Below are 21,817 nucleotides of genomic sequence, written 5' to 3'. Positions count from 1 at the left end.
ATTGCTTTCAGTTTGTAATTTAGTTCTCTCGTATGCATTCTTAGAAGCAAGGATTGTCTTTAACTGATGTGACATTAACCCTCACAAAATAGTGACTGATCACACAAACCAATAGAACAAATTCTGCTGCACAACAAGGCATTTCCAGGACTAGGATTTTTGATGGCTCCACTAGTTCCTGCAGACACCTATCCAATCTGCCACTATAAGACTCAAGCTATTCACACTACCAGAAGTGAGTCTAACAAACTATGCCTTAAAAACAATCACCCTGTAACTAAATTCTTCTCTTGATATAGCTGAATGAACACACTATCATCTGTAACCTATGAAGTCATCAGGTTGGCTAGCATGATGTTGGGGGAATGAAACCCTCCTTTGGGCTTATCATCAGAACTGCCTGGATCCATTATTCTTCTCCACCTTTGTCCCTCACAAAGAAATACTGTGACAAAATGTCAAGCTGACAAGCTTTATTGCAGCAGGGACAGTAAGCAACAATAGGCATTTAATTGAAGGGTTAGCTCTGTTTTCACATAGTCTCTTGTTGGAAGTGAATGATGGCTTCTGAGAACCAGTCTACTAGTTCATTCAGGAGCCTCTAATTCTTTGAGTCTCTCTACCTGTTCTTCACTATATAAAATCAATCCTGGTCCATTCTGGCTTTCTAGTCTGCAGCAGGGGACTTACAGTTTTCTCACAAATTAAAACATTACAAAAGCCTGCTCAGGAAAGACAAATACATTATATCTGACCAAAGGATTTCCATAGATAAAGGGAGAGAAGCACAACAAAACAAAATTATTCTCTTGTCAGTGTCAGGGTGAACTTGAGAATATTAGCTGGACATTTAAAGGGACTGGAAGTTATTCAATAATAATTCAATTTAAATAGCATCAGTTCAGTGCTGGCCATGTGCAAGGCAGTAGTCTACAAAGACAAAAATTAAAATGTGTCAGTCCTCAGGAGCTTATGCTTTTTTATTTGTTATATTAGTGTGGGGATGGGATATAACATGTACATGAGATAAAAAATATAAGATAATTTGAGGTAGTGCCTCGAATGCTTTAAAAATTGCTAAAGAAAATCATTTTTATCTTAAACTATTAATAAGGCATAAGAAAACAATAGTATCTTTTTTTTATAAAAAAAAAGGCACTGAATATGGATTTGGAAGATCTTGGGTGTGAATCCTGACTATATCGCTTCGTATTTTCATGGCTTTGAGCAAATCACCACACCTCAGTCTTCTCAGCTATAAAATAGGGTAGTTGATTTAAATGATCTCTAAGTTCCCTGTCCAAGTTCCAAAATCCTGTGGTCCTAAATGACAAAACTACTACTTTAGATATAATGTCATTAGATGTTGGGTGATCGCAATGACTCAGGTATAATCCTATATTAATCTGACAAAAATCGCAGGTTAAAATAGTCATATTTTACAAAAGAACATGATACGATGAAAATCTGGTTTAAAGGGATAGCTTTTTAAAAAGTAACTTACAGCAAGGCTACATTTCGCCACTAGAGGGAAGCAATTCACAGACAATAAACACTCATAAACTAGAAAGCTGAGCATGTAAGAAAGCAACTTAGAATTTTAATCGAGCGAAGTATTCTCTTTCCCTAGCAACTGTGGTACTTGTTTTATGGACATCACAGCTCAATTGGTTGGCATGAAAAGCTCAGTGACAGAAACCTATTTATTTATAGTACTGTACCGAACTGTATTCTAGAGAGTGTTGAGTAAAAGCTTTGTAGTTAGGTACTTTGGTTAGGAAAGCAGTTCAAACTTTGACATTTTGAACTTTTAAAAAATGCAGAGAAAACATAGGTATGATCCCACTTCCAAAAATGAAGTCAGCCCGGGAAGAGGCTCTTGCCTAAAAATGAAATTTGCCAATTTCATTTTTCATTATGTTGTCACATAATTGCAAATAATTCTGATGAAAAAGAAAAGAGGGGGTATTTAATACAGAGGTCAATTCGGCTACACAGGGAACCCTCCAGGGACTCAGATCTCAAAAAGGATATGTAGGCCGAGTACAAACAATGGAAAAGGCAAGTATTTAAGAGAAGCATCATCCTGTAAAAATAGCATTAAGAAGGCTAAATTAAAGAATGAGTTGTACCTTGTAAAAAAAAATGCTAAGGACAATAAAAAGGGCCTTTTAAGTTATTATTAGAGAAGAAAGAATGACATGAAAGGAATACCTCCCCTTCTTGAAACAAATTTTTTATTCAGAGTAAAGAGAATTACTGATGCCCTATTTGGGGCCATCATTTTTGTCAAAGTGAATAATCTTCAGACTGAAAAGGAGTGAACAAAAAGGATTCAGAGGAAATTAAACCCCATGGCATATGGGAGCATGAAGCTCCTTTAAATGAGCTAATCTCTTAACTTGGACAATCTACATCCTATAGTACTGGAAAAGCTTGCAGATGAGAGCAGTAAATCAACATTATTAATTCCTTCCAAGCTCTAAGACCCAATGACTTTGATTAATTTTTTTTTAAATTCTTGCTGCGATACCATTTATTCCCTACTGTATGTTATCAGTTTTAAAAGAATTAGAATGCTGAAGGAACTGATTTCATTGACGTGGAGAACTCTTGGTTTGTGAATTCGATGTAGGGAAGTGGAGCCACCAGCTAAGTTGTTACCTGGAGCATTCGGTGATTAAATAACTTGCCCAGGGTGACACTGTCTGAAGAGTCAGAGGCAGGATTTTTATTTAAGTCTTCCTGATTCCAGCATCTACACCCTATTCACCATGACTAGGCTAAAGGAGCTATACGATGCTATGTAGTTTCTTTTATGAGGTACTTCAATATAATCCCAGTCTTCCACGCAATAATTAATCTTATAATGCTATATCAGTAAGGCCCAATGTTGTGTACCCAAATTACTTTAAAAACTATACTTACATATGGAAAACCTTAATAATCTGCTTTAAAAAAAATCTTTGATCCAGAAAGCCCCTGAAGCTATTGCGTGCCTTACAAACATAGATTTTCTTTGTACAGGGTGCAAGAGATTTATTTGACTGACATTTTCCTGACCAATTTAACATACCTAGAATGCTTTTCTTTTTAATCTAGTCAATTTCAGCTTGCTTCCTTAAAAATAGAGAAAGAGTATACAATTGTATAAACTCCCAATAACAAGAGCATTTTTCTGCAAAAGGAATAGCTAAATCAAAAGCCAACTTAACCTTATCCAAGGCTTCATCATTGTCCATTATCTTTACAGAAATTTTAAACAAAATTGTGGCACTTGAAAGGGGCAGGTACATCAGGATAGAGAAGAAAGCTACCAACCATACACACTTTTTAAATGTGGGTGGACAAAGTTATTTTCCAAATGATCGGGTTTCACAGTTTTATACATCTAGTGAAAGTATAAATTTTAAATTCCATCTGAAGCTAGCAAGGTTATTTTTTTTGCTAGACAATTATATCATCTAGCAATTCATTCCTTGGCCCTTGCATTTCTTGTCTGTCACCATCAGGGTGATCTGGTGGGAAAAATGCTGGAGAATGCCAAGGAAGAGACAAGATTGCTTTAAGTAGGTGTTATACATGAATTATTCTGTGCTGTGTAAACCGTAGGTAAATGTTTTAAATATTTTAAAACCCACAGATAATTTTACATTTTCTACTCACCAAAACTTTACTTAAGATGAGTCTTGAAGCATTAGCACATGAAACAAACATTATTCAATTTCCTATAGTCTAGAATCTGGAAATGATCACCTTAAATGCAGAAGATTACAGAAAGAATTCAAAGAATAGCTAGAAGTCAGTAATCATAGGCACATAGATCTAGGCAGGAAAGAACCTCGAAGATCATCTAGTCCAACTTTTCTTTCACTAGTTAGATGGCATAGTGGAAGAAAACCCTGAATTTAGCTACCAAGACTGGAATTCAAATCCTGACTCAGACACTTATTAGCTATTTGACCTTGGGAAAGTAATTTCATCTGTCTATGTCTCATTTTTTTTCCCAGTTGTAAATAACATCTACATCACAGGGCTGTCTTGGGGATCAAATGCCAGCTATAATTACAGATGAGGAAATTGATAAAAATCAAACATAAGATTAGAACCCAGGTCCTTTGACTAATGAACTAGTCCTTTTCTGCTGTACCTAAGAGAAAAGCCATTTACTGTTGTGTTCCTGGAATACAACTTTTTGAAGAGCCACATTATATTAGATCTATGCATTTTTTGATTGATGCTAGAGCGATCTTATACCAATCTTCTCTGTATTAGTTTATACATTTCTATAATTTTCTTTAATTTATGAGTTAAAACTGTACAATAAGGTAGACAACTTCCCGGTGGCCATCCCCACACCATACTGCCTGTCCTCTGGCTGTCATTCTCACCTCCCTCTACCAGAACCTCACCTAGACCACTGGGTCCTGATGCTTCATAAGGCTGGAGTAGATGCCTGCTAATTCACTGTAAGGCCTGTTGGTCGCCCACAACCTGGTTTAAGCAGAATTTGTACCTTATTATGCCTAGAATCAGGGCCCCAAGTCTATGTTGTAGCCATCTCCACACCCCGCTGCTCCATATCTCCCCCAGTCCTACCCCTTTCCAACTCTCTTCTATGCATTATCTTCCCACAATGGAATATGAGCTCCTTGGAGGCAGAGACTGTCTTGCTTGTTTGTACTTGTATTCCCAGCACTTGGCACATTGGAACTTAGTAATCTCTTAATAAATTCCTTATCTATCAATCAGTGGAACTAAAAACACGGCAGATCAAAAGGTTGTGATAATTTTTGTGTTGAAGAGAGACCATTCATTCCTCTGACAAGCATTTACTGAGGGCCTACTATGTACAAGGCACAAGTGCTAGATGCCAGCTGGGGATATGAAGACAAAAAAAATCTGCCCCTGCTTCCAAGGAGTTTACCTTCTTCTACTGGGGCTTATTCTATTTGGCCCCAAAGGGCTGAACTGGGAGGAATAGATGATAATAGTCTCAGAGGCAGATTTATGGTTGACTTCCTAGCCTAATGGTGTCGTATTCAAGTGGAAACCAGGCCATTAAACCATACATATGGATTCCTACAGCCCCATGTTGACTGAGAAAACTACACCTTAACATTACCTATGCTCTGCTGTATTTTTATTTATTTTGTTAAATATTTCCCAATTACATTTTCATCTAGTACAGAGGGAATGTTGGCTGCAATACAGGAGCTCTGTGTTTAACACCACAGTTATAGCCCATAAAAGCTCTGAGGATCCTTATCCCAACTTTTACTCCTATTAATAAATCAAGTTCCTAGAGATCAGCTCGTTACATCTCCCCCTCAGGGTTCTAGGTATAGCCCTGAAGGTTGGTAATGTGTGCTTTCCCTCAAGATTATCAGCTGAGAATCAGTTAGTCAGCAAGTCTTAAAAAGCTTTTAGGAAGGTATATAGGGTTGGTATAAAACATCCCCCCAAAGTCTATAACACTCCCCTCCAAGTATATTTCCAGAGGAAAGCTCAAGCATGAAAAGCACACGTGGCTCCCATCTGATGGAAGTCCTTTTCTCCTATTCTCACAGTGCTCAAGAAGTTCCAGTTCGGGATGGTGTAGTCCCTTCACTAGGCTTCTTGTAGGGTCCGTGAATCCAGTCTGTCAATTGGCTCCCAATGATTCAGACACTGCCTCCGGATGATCGAGGAATGCCATTTAGGACACAAAGGGAACCACTGCTGTCGGCAAGGGTTCTAGGACATTGGTGGGAAAACAGGAAGTCTAACATCCTCTGGATCTTTTGAGGGTGGAAGGTTTTCCTCTGGTCAAAGGGAGAAGAGGAAGGAGACCTGACAGAGACTGAAGATGAGGGCTTGTCCTCCCCTTTTCCACCTCTCCTCCCCTCCCCCCCCCCCAAGTAGTTCCTTCTCAGGATGTTTAGCTAGAACTCCACACTTGCTCCAATTTCTAGAATTCCCTCCCTTCTCAACTTGTTTGATAATTCATAGACCATCCAGGGGCTGCAGCCTCTCTGAACGAGATTTTTATGCAAATCTTTCTAAAGCCTTTTGATTGACTGACTGAGACCTGCTCTCACCTAGTTAAAGTATTATAGCTAAAATGGAGTGGGGAGGCATTCACCCCTACCCTTACAGTAGAGAGAAGAATGTCCTAGAGAAATAGTGCAGAAGTGTAAAAGGTTGCTTCTGAGCATAACAAACTCCCTGTTCCAGCGGGTCTTCAGCCCCTTGACAAAGATGTGGTAGTAGAGATTCCCACTCCCATAGAAGTGAAGCTGAATGATCTTTGAGCTCCTTTCAGTTCCTAAAATCCCATGCTCCTGTGAGGGCTTGAACTACGCAAAGAGCCATTTGTTGCATTCAGTCAAGGATTCCTGTTTGGTATGGAGTGAAGATAATGTGAGTCTGTGAATATCTTTAGGCCTTTGAGCTAAGCAGGGCATACATTCTGGTTCTGTTCTGTCCTGTTCAATTTCCTGAGCAGGCTGGTCCAAACTGAAAGTGTCTCGCCTCCTTACTCTCTTGAAGGGAATGAGGACCAGCATGGAACTGAAGCCAGGTCTCTTGACTCTGGGCCAGAGCACTTTGTACTCCAGGACACTGCCTTCCCTTCAAATAGGGCTATTTTGCCAGGATTGTAAAACTGGTCAAGAGAAGGAACACACTCAACAAGCCAGCTTCTAAAAAAAAATTACAGCATTTTCCTGCTGCTTCTAAATCAGCCGACGTCTCCAATCTCCCTTCCCTCTTTCCCTAATGCTAGGGAGAAGTTTAAATCACTGAAGCCCTTCACCAGAAAATGCACACAGTTCTGGCACTGCACTTAAAAAACATTCTGCCTTTCAGACAATATCGTCCCCTGGATTGCACAAAGACGTCACCAACTTGTTCCAATAGACATCAATCACCCACCACACAGTCAGGTTGTGCTCATTTAGTTATTTTGCAGAGAACTATTAGACCCAGAAACTGGAAAGTCAAGTTTCTGCGCTTTGATGTTCTAATGTCCAAAGAGATAGAGGGTGTATTTTAATTTGGCTACAACATCATTTCTTCAAATTCCACATACATAAAATTGAATTCTTATATTCTTCTATCATACATGGCAGCTTTCCTCCCTAACTTTAAAAAAAATGCACTTTCTTTATTTCACCAATGTGGAAACTCCCTCTGCTGATAGTTTTTTTTTTTAGCTTATTTTTATTTTTCAAGTAACAAGCATTTTTTAAATTAATCTATTCTTCCCATTACCCTCTCCGTAGTTGAACAATTTTTTTTAAATCCAAAAAACAAATCCCTCAGTATAGATCTATATAGTCTGGGCAAAACAGATTCGCTATTACATTGACTATGTACAAAAAGTACATCTCTTTCTACATTTTAGGTTTGCCGCCACTCCATCAGGAAGAGTGTGGTGTTTTTGTGGTTTATCATTGTTCTTCTTTTTATAATGTTATCATTGCACAAAGTGTCCCAAAAGTCCTTCTAAATTGCACAAAGACCTTCAGGACACTTTATTCTGTGTTGGTTCATAAAAATCTTTCTAATTTCCTCTGACATTGTCTATTTCACCATTTCTTATGGCCCCTCCCTAACTTCTCCATTTCTACTAATGGAACGTATATTTTTCTAACTTTGAAATCCTGGAGTCACTTCACATGAGATCACACATTTCGTTCTGGAAGGAGGGGAGTCAGAGGGAGGGACTGTGCCAGGCACTTTCCAAATATTATTTAATTAATCGATCCCCATAACAGATGAAGAAGGTGCTATCATTATTCTTCCCAATTTACAGCTGGGAAACTGAAGCAGACAGAGCCTAAATGACTTGCCAAGAGTTACACAGTTAATAAATATCTGAAGTGGTATTTGAACCTGAGTCTTTGTAACTCTAGGTTCAATACTATGCTGCATCGGTGGTCAACTAGCCCAGCTCCTTCAATTTACAACTGAGAAAACTGAAGCCCTGAGAGGTTGGCTTATCTGAGGTCACATACAAAGTAAACTGCAGTAAGCGAATTTGACCCCAGGTCCTCATCTCCAAATCTAGTGCTCTTCCACATTTATTCCTGAGATCCAGACATCAAATCCTAGTAATTATTTTATAGTGATGTCTCCTTCCTTTTCATTCAGAGAAATTATTTATTCACGCTTCATCGGGTCCATAACGTCCTCCCACCTGTAAAGATCACAACTCCTCCATGCCTTCTTATTCCCTGTGATTCTTGTCCATGGGGCTGGGGAGCAGCCTACTGAGAGCCTTAATGAGAGAAAGGGAAATCTGCACTTGACTTTCCTCTGGCTGTTATTGTTTTGAAATACACTATGAATACCAGTGCTACAGTTGGGCTCTTAATACATGACCAACTCACTTTCTCTTCAGGTTCTTCTCGATGTCTTTTATACCCATTGTGTCAAACTCAAACAGAACCAGGGGCCACAAAACTATATATAAGCATCTCTGCTGGCTGCATATTGACTTAGAAAACTGCATATTAACATTATTTATGTTCTATTGTGTTTTTATTTATTTTTAAAATATTTCTCAATTACATTTTAATCTGATAACAGACCACACTTGAGAGCCTTGCAGGCTGTTTTTATACTATTTACTACATACACGCCATCAGCGATAATATGCTTCAATCAGTTTACAGCTACCATGTATCTTCCCACTGCCATATAAGTTACCAGAAATTTTGTTTTTCTGAAGTCACTTGACTCGCAGCCATATAATATCTTAACTTTTAACACTGAAGGGTTAAATTATGGATTGTGCCACAATGAACAAACAGCATTTTATCATCAAAAATGTGTAATATGCAAATGAGACCTGGATAAATCTCTTCCCATTCACTTCTGAGCCTAGCATATTGTCCATCTGTAGTAACTATCCAAGATTATGTACTGATGGACTCATTATGCTGCCCATCCAATCATATGTCATAATCTTAGCACTAGGCACTTTTATCCTCTGATTTTCCAGTGCAGATGATTAAGCTGATCTTTCTATAACAATTAAACTTCGTTGAGCAGTCTTGGTAGTTTTCCACGCTTTGATGAAAGTAGCAAAAAGTTATTTGCAAGCAAGAATATTCATAAAAGCTGTATCATTATGATACAGGTCACCTTTACTACCTGGACTCTGTTTAGGACTTTATGATACTGTCAACCATCTTATATGAACACATTATCTCCTTGTTTTACAATTCACTTGATGTTGGTACTCTGGATTGTTAAATAAAGTTATCTCAATTACTGAGTGTTATATACTCTTGTATGATTTTAGCCTCTCTGAGAAGAACCTTTAAGGCTGTGTTTGGTTCTATCAGGTCAAATGCTTTAAAAATTTTTTTTTACTATACATCTCAAACATTTGCATGACCCCAAAAAAAGTTATCTGTAAAAATCCTGCCTTGTTGCCTTCTCCTATTGTCTTTAAGGATATTCTCAATACACATATAGATTAATAACAATTTTATAAATGAGGAAATAGACATAATGAGCCATAGTTGCTAATATCTTCTTGCTCACTTTAAAAAAAAAAGTCAATGATTCTTTCCATGTCTTTGGAATCTTCGCATCTGAGAAACTTAAAAAATCAATCCCCTAAGTGTCTTTAAAATTGTGTCACCTAAAATATGGATTTATTCTAAGCTTCTTCTGATCCCAAATCATCCCACTCTATCTTTCTTTCATCTTCCTAAGTATTATTCCTCTTCTTTCTATAGTTCATTGGGTACTAAGGTGATAAAGTCCAAATGTGGAAGCTCCACAATGATTGCTGATGAAAATATTTCACAGTATAGAAATGCTGGCAAATCTGATCCATTTCACATCTGTTTTCCCTCCTTCCAAATTTCATCAAGAAATGTTCTTGGATTGATCTGATTAGCTGAGTCTCACATCAAGTTCACTGGTGAGACTATCAATGTCTCTTGTTTTATGAAAGCTTGTTTTCCCAACTGAATTTTTATACATATAAGTCCTTTTCCTTTTTTTTTTTTTGTTACTTTGGGGTTGGCATTGTAGTGATATTACTAGGTCAAAGGGTATACACAATTTAATAGTTTTTAGGGAACAGTTCCAAAATGCTTTCCAGAATGGCAAGACCAATTTGCAGCTCAACCAATAGTAAATTATTATATCTGTTCCCACAGGCTCTCCATCAGTAGTCATTTTCCAGTTTTTGGTCAACCTTGCCAATTTGATGGGAGTAATGTAGACTCTCAAAGTTGCTTTATTTTGCATTTCTTGAATTATTGGTAAATGGGAGCATTTTTTCCCATATGGTTATTGATAGTATAGATTTTTTTATGTGAAAACTGCCTGTTGATAACCTTTGACTATTTTATCAATTTGATAATGACTCTCATTATTACAGATTTTAATCAGTCCCTTACATATCTTGGAAATGAGGCTTTTATCAAAGAAACTTGCTGTAAACATATTTCTCCAGTTGTGATTCCCTTCTAATTTTCACTGCCTTGGTTTTGTTTGTACAAAACTTTTTAAATTTTATATAATCAAAACTGTCTATTTTATTTTTTTCTTTTTTGGGGGGGGGCATTTTATCTTTTTTTAATCCTCTCTATCCTTTTCTTGGGTCATAAAATCTTCCCCTATTCATAGTTATGAAAAGTAATCTCTTCCTTTCTCCTCTAATTTGTTATGATGTTACCCTTCATGTCTAAGTCACGTATATACTTCGAGCTCCTCTTGGTATATGATACAAGGTCTTGTTTGATATCTTATTTCTTTAAGACTGTTTTCCAGTTTACCTAGCAGTTTTTGTTGAATAGTGGATTCTTATCCCAGCAGCCAAGGTGTTTGGTTTATCAAATATAATGCTATTGTGTTCATTTGAATCTAGAAATTTCATGCCTAATCTGTTCCACTGATTGGCTGCTGTTTTTTAACCAGTACCAAATAATTTTAGTTCCTTCTTTAGAGTATAGTTTGACATCTGGTACTGGTAGGTTACCTTTCTCTCTACTTTTTTCATTAGTTCCCTTGAGATGTTTAATCCTTTGTTCCTCCAGATGAATTTTATCATTTTTCTAGCTCTATGAAGTAATCTCTTGATAGCCTGATATGCAACTGAGTAAGGATTGTACTGTAAATCAATTTAAGTAGTATTATCATTTTTATTATATTGGCTTGGCCTCCCCATGAACAATATTTCTCCAATCGTTTAGGCCTATCTCTATCTCTGTAAAAAGCAAGGTTTTTTTTCATATACTTCCTGGCAGGTAGACTTCCAAATACTTTATACATTCTTTAGTTATTTAAAATGGAACCTATCTCTTCCCAATTGGATTTTATTAGTAGAACACAGAAATGCTGATGGTTTATGTGGGTTTATTTTATATCCTTCAATTTTACTGGGGGTTTGTTTTAACAATCCAGCTAGCAGCTCCTGTGGGGGCATAAGATCCCCCCACAGCCAGCACCCAGGAGGCTGCCGGGATGCCGGGAAAGCACAGGTTCTTTTTATCTGCTTAAACAAGGAAAGCATGGTGAAGGGGTTGACCAGCTTACTTTAATCCAGCATTCAGTTAGCATACAGACAACATTCATTTAGTTCAGGGGAAAACGCCAGCATTCAGTTAGCATTCAGCTAGTTCAGGGGAGCATATAGACAAGCATCAAGAGACAGACCAAATACAGTTTCATTCACTTACTTCAGGGGAAAAAGCTAGCACCCTGAGGTTCAGAACATTCATTTAGTTCGGGGGGAAAGAACCAGCACCCCCAATCTCAAAACCAAAATACAAACAAATTACAAATATCAACAGACAGACCCAACACAATTCATAGTTACCAACATCTGGGCTCAGCCCGAGGGCAAGGGCTGGCCCAGAGTCATGCTCGCCACTGCTCCTGAGCCAACCGGAAAAGGAAAGAGGAATCTTCAAGCCATCTTCTCCCCTCTTATAGAGTTTTTGACATCATCGAGCGCCACCTGAATGACCAGGGCCGATTGGTTCTTGAGTTGGCCCCTTCCCCTAGGTCAGCACCCAATAGGGCGTGGCTCTGGAGTCAACACCTCCCCTCAGCCAGCCCCATGACTCATCACACAGGAAGTTCTCTGTTCCCAGACATGGTCCCTGGGCTTCCTGCCCCGGAAGAGAAGCCCCAGCACCCAGCAAGGCTCAATGAGGTAAGCTGAGTCACTCAAAGAAAACAAAGGCCATTACAGTCACAGGGTTTTCCAATTCATTTTAATTGACTCTCTAGGGTTCTCTAAGTAAACCATCATTTCAATCTGCAAAGGTGTTCATTTTGTTTCCTCTTTGACAATGAGTGTTGCCTAAATTTCTTTTCTTACTGCTATACCTAGTGTTTCTAGCACTACATCAAATAATAGTGGTGATAATGGACATCATTGCTTGACTCCTGATCTTATTGGAAAGTCCTCATTTATCTCCATTTTATATAATATTGTCTCTTGTTTTCAGTTGGTATTATTATTTTAAGGAAAGGTCCATTTGCTCCTATGTTTTCTAGTATTTTTTTTTTTAAATCATGAATGGGCGTTCTATCTGTTTCAACAATCCGGCTAGCAGCTGCTGTGGGGGTGTAAGGTCCACCAACAACCAGCACCCAGAAAGCTGCCAACACAGGGTCTTTGCTCTGCTATTCTAAGGAAAGCAACTTTCAGGGGTTAACAATCTCAGTTTAATCAAACATACAAATATCATTCACAATTCAGGGGGAAAAGGTCAGCCCCCTGAGCTTCAAGGCAAATAAAAACAGAAATTACAAACGTCAACAGACAGACCTTGTCTGATTCAAATCACAATACATAGTTACCAGAGAAGAACCAACATCTGAGTTGTAAAGCTGGGGGGCAGTTGCAGCTTACCCAGAGTCTCAACACTCCTTCCATGAGTGTGCCCCAAAAGTCAAATGCCAAGCTGTCCTCAATTATATCCTGTTCAGAGCCCTCAGGGCTCTGACCTCACCCAGGCTGGGTGTGGGATAGTTCAGGATCCCCAGTATCACATCATATACAAATCAGACTCCCAATTGTCTCTGTGCTGAGAAACAACCAAGACAAAAAGACCCCACTTTATCTGCCCCATTCAAACAAAGGCCAGAATCATTAAAGGCACTTTAATGAAAAGCTTTTAAAGAAAAGCAAAAAGTCCTACCTTAATTACTATTACACTATCTTATCAAAAACCTTTTACACATCTATTGATATCACTTTTGTGGTTATTGTTATTAATATGGCCTATTAAGTTGATAATTTTCCAGTTGTTCAACAAAGTAATTGCATATGCTATCTTAATACTCAGTGGTAATGTAAATAATTCATGCAGCTCTTTTATTTATTTGTAGTACTCCTCTCCTCAACTTGCACCTCAGGAAGCTACAATAGGCTCAAGACATCCTCTCCAAATTGATATTCACAAAGCACATTCACTTTCCTGCTCCAGAAGCTCCTGTGGCTCCCATGTGTCTCTAGAAAAAAAATGGTTGCTTTCATTTGCCTTTCTCACAACTTGCCTCTCACATATGACTTTCCAGACTGTGTGGAATGAGTGAAGACCTCTCATAAAAGGGGACAAATTAAATAAATAGAAATAAGTAGGATAGTGAGTCCCATTTCTCTACTTAGATATTTTACTTTCTGTAAAGCCATTTCTCTACTTAGATGTTTTCCCCTCCATAAGCCAAGCTAGTGACCGTAAGGCCCCCAAGGTTAAGAATAGGACACAGGATGCTCACATCCTGTGTATTTACCTAATGGCGAGAGGCCTGAAAGAAAGAAGGGTTGAGGTGAATAAGTCAGCAACCATAAAATCCTCTGAAAGTAAGGATAGGACACAGGATGCTCACCTCCCTTGTATTGACCCCAGGATAAGGGACCCCCAACTTGGGAGAAGAATGGATGAAAAGCCGGAAAGCCAGGTGCAATGTAGACGTGCAAGACCAGTTAGGTATAAGAATGATGGGAGACAAGGTGTAAGGGTGCTGGGGATATCCATCACAGATGTAAGGGTGATGGGAAAGGCTAGTTTGCCACAGATGTGAAGATGAGGTAACCAACAACTGGCTTCTGCCTGTCACAGATAACCAAACCATTTGTTCATTATCATTGTCATTGTCATTAAGATAGATTTATCACTTCAGATTGATTGGAGAATGGGGTAAGAATGGTGGGAAGGTTATGTCCGTCACCTGCTTGTCAAAAATAACCATACTATTTGTTCTTTGCCACTGTCACCGGGTAGATTAATCGCATCCAGATTGTACCCTCAAAGCTTATGTCTGCAAGCTGAGAGAAAGGGGGTTGGGAGGGGGAATTGCAGTTAGGGACCTATATAAACACCCCAATTCTCTGTGTCTGGCGCGCTCTGACACTGAGAGGACCCCTGGTCCTTTTTTGGTGCCTGGAGTTGCCCTTTCCCATGGGATCATAATAAATTTTCCTTTCTACTTTCACCTTGAGAGGCCTCTGTTTTTAATTCTTGGATTCATAAATCCGTACCACATGACACTTACTATATATTATAAGTCTTTTTTCACATACTTTGCCTTCTGGTCACACTGACCTACACACTACTCCTCACACATGAGATTACGTTGCTCATCTCCATGCCTTTGCACAGGCTTTACCCATATTCCTGGAATAAACTTCTACCTTTCCTCCACTGCCATAGAATCCCTACCTTCCCTTAAGACTCAACTAGACCCACAGTCTCCACCACCCCATCAGAATGGGCAGATGAAAACAATTTGTTACAATGACCATTAAGGCGGCTGAAGGAAGCACCGTGGAACGCTTAGAGGTTGGTCAGACATTGAAGACACCAAGGACATCCATGGCATCCCAGGCCATTGCCAGTCACTCTGACTTTTGTCTTGCCACTGGACTTCAATGACTGTAGAAGAGAGAGTGAGGCTGACGACTGTGCAACTCTGTCTTACTTGAATCCAATTCACCCATGAATCTAGACATCACCCTGTGATGTCATCGGTCCTCTTCAAACATGAAGAACACACAACAACCTTTTAAACATGAGAGTAGCATTGGTCTATTACTATAGACCTCATATTAGCTTGGGGTGAGCATTCCTTATGCTTCTCTATGACTATATTTAATAAATCTTTGCCCTAAAGGCTATCCTCCTTGCAAACTGCCTAGGCATTTATGATCTAGGAGCTCCATTTCTCAGTTCTAAAACCTCCTCCTTCTGCCCTCCCTGGCAGATAAGGGGTGAGTAGATAAGGAAAAGATATGACCGAGCCTGTGGGCAAGGTTATTATCTCCAACCTTCTCCACCACTCCCTCTCTTTTCTACCTTTATTAGGTATCAATGGCCAGCAAAGGTTAAAACTTTCCCTGGTTTTTAGCTCCTTTCTACACATTGTTGAGGTACACACCTGTCAACCATACCATACAACTGCAACTTTTTCATGTATTCTGATTTCATTTATAACAAAATTGTCAAGGTGTACTTGGTTCACTTTCACTAGTTATGTATCAGCTTGTTAGTTACAAGGCAAATATTAAACATGAGAGTACCAACTCTGTCACTATCACTATGGAAGAGAAAGGAACCCACACAAGACTGAGGATCATTTGCAAAATCCTTTTCACATTAAGTAAAAATAAAATGGTTACCGAATGAAATACTATCAAATGAATCTTTATTTGTTGGATGGAAACTCTTTCCAAGTTTATATTTGTTAACATTTTTAAAGAAAAAAGAGGAAAGTCTCTCAAGTCACTTAGCAAAGACTAAGTAAAATGGGCAATAAACATCTTCATATAATCACGCTTGTGATATTATCTGCCCTGAAGGTACATAGTTCAGTACAGAAGGATTTTGAGAAAAGGCAGAGTAGAAAAATATAGAACTAATGTTATCAATTATTTTACTTTGTATTATTACTTAATTTTATGGAATGCTGGTGTAATTTTTTTTAAAGGCTCCTATTACTTCCACCATACCTTTTTAAACATTACCAGAATTTTTTTTTCACCATTTTATCATTTAAATACATGTGAAATTCACTGGAAACTCTCTGTGTGCATAAGGGGACTAAGTGGTGGCCAAATCTGCTCTATAATTTCCAAAATCGTAGAGACCGGGGATGGGGTGTAGGAAATGATAACCTGCAATGTCAATCTGTCAATATGCATGTTAATATTTATAGATGCATAATACCTCTAGAAAATGAACTCTTTTAGTGTGCTTATGAATAAAATCTTTTACTTAGCTCTTAGTTCTAAAAATGAAAATCAATTAAGAACATTCATCTTAGTTTTTTCTTACTAATTGCATAGATTTAGTTTATTAGTCATAAATTGTTTGAAAAAGGCACAAAAATGTGGTAAGAAGAGGAGTTATGATTATGGAGGGCTTTCTGAATGTGTTAAATTTCTTTTTTATGTGAAAATTTTTCTATTTTTTTCAAATTACATATAAAAACAATTTTTAATATTTAGTTTTTAAAATTTTGAGTTCTAAATTCTCCCCTTTGCTCCTTCACTGCTCTCTTCCCTGAGAAGGCAAGCAATTTGACATAGATTGTACATGTATAAGCATGCAAAACATATTTACACATTAGCCATGTTGCAAAAAAAAAAAACCAATGCATTGCATTTCTAAAACATAAACCTATCTTTTTAGTACATTTTATAATAATATTTCAAAGGAAGTCTAAAGAAATGAAATAAATATATAACTGTATAATATTTCAAAGGAAGTCTAAAGAAATTAAATCAATATAAAATAACTGTAAAACTGTGGTGTACATGCATATTACCACTGTCAAAATAAAAATAAATAATCTTCAAAGATAAAGAAAAGATCGTGTAATGCAACCTTGTCATTTTACAGATGAGGAAAACAAATCCTTGGTGTTGCCATTCTGGCAGAGGCCTCATCCTTCATGCTGGGAATGGCATCCAAGCTTACCTTCCTGCTTGTAAAATGAAGGAGTTGGACTGGATAATATCTAAGGTTCTTTCAACTCTAAATGTCATGGTCTGTTGCTTTGTGATGTTCTAACTAGCTGTGTGTGACCACAGACAAGTCTCTCAAGGTTTCAGCTGCTAAAAGCTTCAGTTTCCTCAAGGGGTCAGACTAGCGGATCTCTAAGGTCCCTTCCAGTTCTAAATCTTATTAACTTCTGTTGATTCCTCACGGGTGTGGTACAATGACTGGAGGTCAAGAGACCAGGTCCAGTCTGGTTCTGACACCCACTAGCTCTATCACAGGAGAGAGGCACTAAATCCCGGAATGTATCCATGTGTAAAATGGAAGAGGCTCAGTAACACTGGTACCATCCACCTCACAGTGTTCTTAGGAGGTGAGGTCACTGTAGCTTTTTAACGTGCAATAGAGATGTGAGATATTTTTAATTATAAGAGCCTATCTATGGTCTTTAGTCACAAACACCTGGGTGTCTGCTTTCTATTTGCAGGCTTGAGGCAAAGCATTTTTCATTGTGTTGGAAGCACGGGTGTGCACACTAGTCTGTGGGCCAACATCCGTCTATTATTGACAAAGGCCTTATCCAAAGCAAAGTAGTGTAGAGGAAAGAGCCGTGTTTTTTTTTTTTTTATTATGTGCATGATTCTGGGAAAGTTGATTTTGGTTCTCTGGAATGCAGTTTTCATTTTTACAATGAGGAAACTGGAAAATATGATCTTTAAGGTTCCTTCCAACCTGGAATCTTAAGATTCTAATAGCTCAGATTTCCATAATGCATTCCCTTTTATCAATCCTCACCAAAACATTGTAAAATCTCATTTAGGAAACTAAAGAATGGGGTCATGTGACCAAGAAGATGTCCCACTAGACATTTTCTCCGAATGCTCTACATTTCTTTATGTAACATCTTCATGAATGCTCAAATCTCCTCACTATATAATAATTATGTGCAGGAGATAAAGTAATTACAGGTGTCTCCATACACAAAGACAATCAAGAACCCTACAGAGGTACCAACCTTATGAATTAACAGCAGAAAAGGCTAATCCCTAATTCCGAATCAGTTCACCATGCACTGCTCCCCCACACTCTGACAAGGCAACACAACACACCCCACTGGTTTACACACTGGAATCTACTCAGCAATTTCCTTGTTGCGGCTATTGTTTCTGCCAGAACACCACGTCCCTTCCTATGTACTACCATTCTGTAGTAACGAGCAGAACCCAGTGTTGTCCACACTCTCCAACTCCTCTGCGAAGGAGGTGGAAGTCTAGGAAATTAGAAGAGTGCTTTGCCAGGGGTGGCAGTGTAAACAATACTGAAGCAGAGAATGAAAGGACAGAGGGAACTAGGAGAAGGCACCAGCATATGTGTGGAGCTGTATGGGACCTGAAGGAATAGGGATGGGCATATAGCTGGGGCTTGTTCTGTCTGCTCAGAAATCACTCAGGGCAGGGATTGAGGCTGATGAGAAATGAATTCCCAACATGGTAGGAAGCTAAGATAGCTATGAGGTTTGGCTCTCCAGGTATCTGCCATCGAAGAAGAAACAAAAGACAGAACAACTGATTGGGCATACAAATATACAGTAAGGAAAAACAATCCAGGGAAAAAGAAGGAAAAAAGCTCAATAATGTGAAAACAACGCATGATCTTTATACAAGCAAAACATATTGATGTCAAAGACAGGATGCACAGAAACAACTCAAATATCATTGGTCTCCCAGAGAAATATGGTAAGTTAAAAAAAAAACCAACAGACTACCATAATATAAAAAATGATAAACAAAAACTGCCCAGAACCTCTGGATACAGAAATCAAAATGCCATTCAAAGTAATCCACCAATTACCTTCAGAAAAAGAAAAAAAATATATAGTGGTTAAATTGAACCATCCCAAACACAAACAACAAATTCTGCAAATGATCAGGAAAAATACTGACCATAAAGGAAAGAAAAACACAAGATTTTAGTACTCAAGAGAAACCACAAGAAGGAACAGAATAAAGTGGTCTGAAGGGCAAAGAACTCAAGATGAAACTCAAGGCAGCATAATACTCTGTAAACCTAAGCCTAATCATCAATAAAAAAGTTAGCTATTCAATAAAAGAAAGGCATTTGAAGTGTTCCCACAAAATAGGAGAAGAGTAGATTATAGTGTTTTGTCTCAGACAACAGCAACACAAGAAAGGTAAATAAATACAGCTACCAGGGAAAGCATAATAAATGAAATAAATTACCCCAGACAAAGGGGGGGGGGCGAGGAGGGGAGCTAGAAAAAGATATCTGTGGGCTTGAAAATAACATAAGGTTCATTAATGGATTTCTTTCTAAAAGTATATGAGATAAAGATGAAAGAATTTAAATGGAAGAAGTTAATGGTGGAGGAATAGATCAAAAACACTATGGACTAAATCTCCCAATACCCCACCTACAAGGTGAATCAATATTTTTTGTGTGACTAAGCTGCAGAATGGCAAAGTGAATAAATGGGGAGAGTGGAGAAAGAAGATGGAGGGGATTGTTTACCATTGATTTTAAGAAGTCAATGGTAAACAATGAAGAGAAAATAATTCCTGCAGCCTCCCGGAAAGAAGCTGGGCTATGGAAAAATGGGTATGGTGGCAAAGGAAGGTATTGAAATAAGAGAGAGACGTTCTTGGGGCAGACTTTGGACTCCTGCTAGAATTAGGACTCCGGGCTATATGAAAGCATCTGCATATTCTGGATTTAATGGCAGTAATGTATTCCTTTTCCAGGAAAGCTTCAAGAAAATTGGGAAAGTAAGAGCCATACTAAAATACCTGAGACTAATTACTGTAATTTGGGAGGGGAGAAGGGTTGATTTATTTTAACGCTTGATGGTGTATGGGACGGAAAATTCAAATAATAGGAGAGACATCTTTAGGAGAAGCAAAGCAAATTTATTTTACAAACCCTGCAAGATAGTAGGGGAGGCAAAGTAAAAAGGAAGTGCCACACTAGTTATACTCTTAATGAAAAGATTCCTGCCCACCTCTATCCCTTCTCACCATTGGCTGGGAGGCAGGCTTACAATCTAGGCCCGAAAATACACAGCCAATCCATACATACTTCCCTTATTTGGCTACTAATATGGCAATGATATGGCTAAAGAGAAGGAATGGGGAAGGGGAGGGGGACCTTCCTGGAACAGAGAACAAACAGCTCACAGGTAGTCCATTATCTCCTTATTTGGTCCCTGAGAGAAGGGGAAGGGAAAGGCACCTACCCCTTCGGGCCCTGACTTTCTAGAAGTTAGCTAAGTCACTTCAAGGTTAAATTCCAAGCGTCTCCTACTCCCTCAGACATTCCCTATTCCAGAAATATGAGAAGAGAGTAGCCCCTGTATTCTTACCCTGTGAAGTCTTCACAAATTATCCTTCTCACTCAATGGTGAAGTTGATCTTGTCCATTAGTGAATTCCAAAAAAAGGGAAGGCCAAGAATTTAAGATGATTATATTTGTTTCTTTCTTAGAGATGACAGAACTTCATGTGCTCCCCCCTTTCCCCAGCATGATTTGGGGTAATATGCAGAAACACTTGGTATTTGCATTTGTGCCATCCATTTTTCACTTCAGTACACTTAATTATATCTTCTGGAAATCCTTAACTGAACACAATGAGTTAAGGTATGAAAATTTGCATTAAACCTCTTATTTGTCCTTTGTTATTTTTACTGTCCGGTTAATTTTGGCAATCTAAATTTGAACTCACCTTTTTTTCTCTGTACCTTATCTTTTGATCACTTTTTTCCTGCTTTCTGTTTTTCTTCAACAGGTAGAATTCCATTTGAGTGAACTTTAAGGAATATCAAAATTGCTATGTTTTATACAATCCTTTTTTTAAAAAAATTATTGTTAAAAATGGAAGGATAAATGGTTATTTGTTTTTAGTTACATGAAGCAATTGTCAGGGATATGCCACATTTGCGTAATGGAGGGGTAGGTGTTCTGAAAGAAGCATTCCTAAACTCACTGAGAGTAAATAATACTATTTCCTTCTGCTGAAATTACATTTGATTGTATGCAAAGATTATTAATAAATTTTGACTTTTTTTTAAAAGAAACAAGAGAAAGAAAGGGGAAAATCTTCAGTAATTTCATTCAGTAATAATCTCATGAGGAAGAGAGATATTTAGTCATGGGACATGGTAACCTTACAGAGACTATGCCTTAGTAGAAGAGGAATTGTCCCTGGGGGCAACGGACATCAGAAGGGTGTGAAGGAATGAACTCAGGGTATTTCATGGGAAAATGGAAACAAAAATTTCATGGGTTGGGGAGGGCACCAAAATGGACTGCACAATTAAGGACACAGGAAAATTTCTACCACAGGGCAATACTTGTATCCTTTCTCTTCCTTCGGAAACTGATATAGAATAAGGCACAACAGAAAAAAGAGGGGAGAGGGCAAAACATACAAGGCAACAAGACAGAAATTATTTTCCTTTGGAGGGGGGAAGGCCGGGCAATTGGGGTTAAGTGACTTGCCCAAGGTCACACAGCTAGTAAGTGTGTCAAGTGTCTGAGGTCGCATTTGAACTCAGATCCTCCCAACTCCAGGGCCAGTGCTCTACTCACCATGCCACCTAGCTGCCCCAAGCAGAAATTATTTATAAGGAGGAACCTCAAGGTAAAAATAAGCATAAAGAGCAGGAATCCAAGTTAAGAGAGACAGGAACAGTAGAGAATGAAGGGAATGAGGGAAAGAATTTTTCTTAAGGTGCAGAAATTTTTTAAAAACTAACCATGGAAATTGAAGGGGAAGAGAGGAAAGGAGATTTTGCCTACTTATTTGAGAGAAAAGAGGGGGGAAGAGTTACATAACTAAATAA

The sequence above is a fragment of the Trichosurus vulpecula genome, chromosome 6 (genome assembly GCF_011100635.1).
Source record: "Trichosurus vulpecula isolate mTriVul1 chromosome 6, mTriVul1.pri, whole genome shotgun sequence".
Lineage (NCBI taxonomy): Eukaryota > Metazoa > Chordata > Mammalia > Diprotodontia > Phalangeridae > Trichosurus > Trichosurus vulpecula.
Note: the sequence above shows the minus strand (reverse complement) of the source record.